Genomic DNA, 5,311 nt, shown 5'->3' with positions numbered 1-5,311 from the left:
ACTAGAGGTAGAGGGAATACTTGGATTTTGATTTGATTACTTGGTCACGTTTCTCGAAAAAAATTGGAAAAAAAACAAATAAAAACCTATGGACCAATCGTAACAGTGAAGTCTAAATATTATCTTATCCTTGGTGTGAGTATATGCACCATAAGGGTGAGTTTATCCTCAGTGGACCTTGACTTCAGACTCTACTGCATCAACTTTCCACTAACTTTGAAATACTTTTTTATGGTTCAGATTCATACTTTTTTTTATTGTAAATTATCTTTTTTTTTTAAATTATTGTAAACTTTTGGTTGGTGAGGTGACCAATTTTCATTGGTCTTGCAAAGTCTTGACATGGGTTTGGATTTTCAAAACTCTATGTAAGACTCACATGACTCTTAGATGAGTTTATTGCAAGAATCTTGAACAAGACTCATGTTAAGACTTTGCTCAAAATTTGCAATAAACTTACCATCCCAAGACTGAGATTTATACTTCAAACTCTGCCACATAAAATTTCTACTAACTTTTAATTACTTTTTTTTTTATTATTCAGACTCATACAAGACTTTCTCCAATTTCACACATTATTCCAAGACCCACTCCAGATTTAATTATCCAGTTAATATTTATAACATTAATTTATTTATATATTTATTAATTATGTTAATATGGTGAGTTGGCAACTCACTATTAGACAACATAATTATTTTTGTCCATTTGTATAGTCTCAAGATGGGTTTTAGAATCCAAAACTCATCTCAAGACTATATGTAGTCTTAGTAGAGATTATTGCTAGAATCTTGCTCAAGACTTGTCTAAAAATTAGGAATAAACTTACTATATATTTTAACACAAACTTTTAAAAAAATCGGGTGTACAATAATTATTGTACATCCATTATAAAGATAGCGTAAAGTGATTAAAAGTTACCCCTGAAATGAATAAAAGTTACCCCCAATATGCGTTAAAGTAACCCAATTCAAATAAATATTATTTATGCTTTATTAGTAAATAATCACATTTTAAATGACTAAAAATTAATTATTAGTGATTGAATGTAATTAAATTACCTTTATAAAACTTTTCTTGTTGTCTAATTATATAAAAATTGTATTATGTTTAAAGTTACCCAAAAAAGGCAAAAATGTACCCTAAAATTAGCTAAAAGTTACCCTTATATTACTCGATGTACACTAATATTAGTGTAAAGCGGATGTATACAAAAGTTTTTGATATTTTAAAGACCCAAACTTATCTCTTTGAGTCTTGGACAATAAAGCTTACACCAAACGAGAGTTATCTCTTCAATCTTGGACAAGATTATCCCAATATTGGCCATACACCTCGTTTTCAAAAATATTATATTACAAAAAAAAAATAAAAAAAAAATAAAGACAAAACAAAACAAACCTTGCCCCATTTACTCTCATACTAGTGTAGCTCTCATACTAGTATAGGTAATCTCCTCTAGACCTAGGTCCACCCTAGTTATTGAAATGGATTAAACGTGCAAGATAGATACTTCCTCCGTTTTTCTAAGTGCTAATCACTTTCGGTTTACATTCGTTTTTTAAATTTTACATCCATTGTTTTTAAGAAATTTATTTTATTTTACTTTTGTTAACTTTTAATTTAGTCCTTTTATGGCAGCCCGCAACCACCTTTTATTCATTTTTTTAATTGTCTATAATCCTGCTTTATGGGCCTAATTTATTTAATAAATCCCTTAGTCCTCGTTCCCTTCTTTTTGCTGAATGAATTAATTTGGCGAAGTGAAATTATTTTTGCTGAACTTAAACTGAAATTATTTTTACTGAAGTAAAACTAATTTTGCTTAACTAAAACTATTTTTAATGATTCTCTATTGTATTTTATCTTTAGAATTATTGATTTTTATTGAACTGGAATTATTTTTTATAAACTGAAATTAATTTTACTGATCAGAAATTATTTTTGCTGCACTGAACTTATTTTTACTAAACTTCCATTATTTATACTGAACAAGGTGAATTGAACAAGGCCTTACTCTCTATCTGAATCTTATTCTCTACCCTTTTTAAACGGAAAATATCTATATGCATAGTCTCCATTTTCATTTTTCCTTGGTATGCATTGTTATAGCAAGCGAATAGATGATTTTTATTCGGATTATTTAAATAAAATCATTAATATCATTAGGTATTTTTAATCCGTATTTGTTCAATAATTTAAATCCCGATATCAATTTTTTTTTAATTTTCTTTAAATAATTGAATTTTTAGTTCTTTAAAAATAACAAATAATTTTTGCTTTTTAAAATAATTTAAATATATATATATATATATATATATATATATATATATATATATTAAAAAGTAAAAAAAAAACATACAAATGATGCACGGTTTTTCATCTATAAATCTCACGTAAGGTTTTCTTTTTTACACCATATAATATATTTTTCAAAATTTTTGTTGCTTATTAGAGAAAGGATAATTTTTTTTTTATTTTCTGTAATTTAAAAATAGATCTTATTTGTTGATGCTATTTATGTGAAAATTGAATTTTTAATTAATAAAAAATCTATAAACATGCATAATATCTTAGTCAACAAAACAAGGTTTTTTTAAATCCTAAATCACTAATTAAGCTGAACCATCCCCTAACTATTTTTCTTCAAAAAATTTCATAACTATCGATTACTTTTTAGAGGTAATAATACTTTTGTGGTGATAAAAACTTGTGAGCAAAACACATATTTGTAGGTAGAGTTTCATTTTTTGACATGGTATTGACAATAGAATTTCTTTACAAAATTTATTATCATTTTCACACTTTATGAGTGTTCACCAAATGTGCCGGATAAAACTTTCTGCGTAAAAAGATAATTTTTTTTGGTTTTAAAGTATTTAAATAAAAAATCAATCTTGGTATTTTTGTAGCGTACATGGCACATCAAATTAAACACTCAAATGAAATCTCATTTGTGAACTTTCTTATGGCGGTTTGTTTTTATAAATTATTTTTGTAAAATTTTTTATTTTTTAAAAATAATTTAAATTGTAACCCTAAATACAATTTTTAGCTTTTTAAAAAATTTTAATATTTAAAGATAATTATTAGCTTTTTTTAAGGGATAGTATCTAGGTTTTTAAATAATTTAAACCCTAATTAATTAATATTCGTTGTTTTTACCTATGTAGCAAAATTCTTAAATCTCATTCGTCCCTTTTGCTTAGTGGTGAGTGAATTTTTTAATTGTAAAATAAAACACAAATCTAATTTGTAATTGGTCAATAATGCATTTGCTTATGTGGCGCAGCAAATGCTCTAAAAATGTCTTCTTTATTTATGTACTAGTTTTGTGTCTGGGTGATGCCCGGATTGTTGATAAAAATTTAGGATAAACTTTTTAGCTTGAATGTTCATTAATATGGTCATGTAATCCCTTTTAATAATGCACGTAAGATTTTAGACATATGATATCCTATCGCTTATTTATTATATAGAGTATTTTTTCTAGTTATGTTTGTAATTAGAAATCTATGTAATTGTTACTTGAAATTATTGTTATTGAAATTAAATTAGTTTTACATAAATGAAAGTATTTATACCAAACATAAATTATTTTTATTGATTAAAACTAGAATGTCAAGTGTCGATGTCTCGCGACCTGACTGCAAGATTGACTTTATATATTAGTGATGTGATATGATATTAAATTTTTCACACATTATACCTTGGTCTCCCAGTCATATTATTTCTTTCTCTTACTTTTCAAAAAAATTTTATTCCTGACCATACCTATACTCCACGCACAATTCAACGGGACACTTAAAAAACGAAGGGAGTATCAAGTTGTCAATACATTTGGACATATGCCATCATGTCAATGTTTTATGGATTTCAAGCTACTATAAATAGAAGCGTGGTGTGAAGAAATGATGGGAGAAATCAAGGCATTAGCTGATCAACAAATTAAGTACACTAAATATAAAACGAGTATTTCTTTTTATAGAATTCTTTTTAGTTTTGAGAAATGGATAGGGTCTCATTCAACCCTGTTGCTCTTGCTTTTTTAGCATTCTTGCTGTATACTGCAACAAGTTAGTTCGATGATAATTTCCTAAGTTTTATTTGAACTTGTTTGTTTTTTGTTTAGTTTGTGTTTTCTTATTGTTGATATAATAATAATAATGAACTTTAAATTGTACCCTTTAGATGGTAAATTATAGTCTTCACTAATAATACATTTTCATTGTATGAATGATGCAGCACCAGTAGTTGGAAGGGCGACAACATCTTCAGCTGAAGAACTGCCATTGCCATTGGTTTATAAAATGAAAATGGCAGCGAGCCGAGTCCAACCAATTGTCAATATCCTTGACTCGTACATGAAGAAAGATTTACAGTGCGTAGAACAAGGCCGATACTGTAACTTTTATTTTGGACCTGATTGTTGCTCTAATTATTTAGCATGTGTACCGCCGGGTATTGTTGGTGGTGTGTGTGTCGCTTAGTTAAGATCAATCACTAACTACACTGCCATCAATTACATAAATAATCAGTGCAGTGCGTGGTTGATCTGCTGAACTTGTGTCTCGATTTAATTCACTTTCATTGTAATGTTGTATGAATAAAATGTCATCGCTATGTGTTCATGCTTAATTAATAGTATACAAAAGCTAATAATTAAGTAGAATTGAATAAAAGCGTGACAAAACAAGTAACATTTGTAATAATATAAGTTTATCTTAATAAATGATGTATTTTTATACATGCTTGTATGGATTATGAGAAGAGTTATTATTTGTGCATTTCTAATTTTATGCACAACCCTACTAAGATTAACATGAGTAGTTGAGTACTCAAAATTATGTTCAAAACAATATAGCCTGGATTGACTTCACCTAAAAAGTAAAAATGATCTTTCACAAATATTATAATAATGCTAACAGAGTAATAGTACAGTCAATTCGAATCCTTTGTCCCATGCTTTTGTATATACCATTCCGGCATTCCATCCATATACCACTTGTTCTTATGAGTCAATTTCATTATGTTTTAAAAAAAAAGGGTCAATTGTTATAAAATAAGGAAAATAGAGAATATAACAGAGAGAGATATAGATGATAATTGTGTTGTGTATATTCATCCATTTCATAGGTCATCTATATATATACATGATATGAATAATGTAACCAATATGGACAATAAAGAGTCCATTTATGATGTGAACTAATGACACATAGGGGTTACAAAGGATGTTACAAAGATAGTTAAGATAATCATTACAAGCTATAATGACCATCCACAATAAACATACTTTATAACACTCCTC

At 27.5% G+C, this 5,311-nt stretch overlaps 1 long non-coding RNA gene across 1 annotated transcript; it reads left to right on the top strand.

Moving 5' to 3' along the window:
* Nucleotides 1-3,657: 3,657 nt before the first annotated feature.
* Nucleotides 3,658-4,638, top strand: LOC110697636. The gene is made up of 2 exons (XR_002506527.1): nucleotides 3,658-4,076; nucleotides 4,246-4,638. It is a non-coding gene; the product is annotated as an uncharacterized LOC110697636 (long non-coding RNA).
* Nucleotides 4,639-5,311: the final 673 nt, after the last annotated feature.

Source organism: Chenopodium quinoa, unplaced genomic scaffold (assembly GCF_001683475.1).
Source record: "Chenopodium quinoa cultivar QQ74 unplaced genomic scaffold, ASM168347v1, whole genome shotgun sequence".
Taxonomy (NCBI): Eukaryota; Viridiplantae; Streptophyta; class Magnoliopsida; order Caryophyllales; family Amaranthaceae; genus Chenopodium; species Chenopodium quinoa.
Note: the sequence above shows the minus strand (reverse complement) of the source record. Positions and strands in the feature narration are given on the sequence as shown.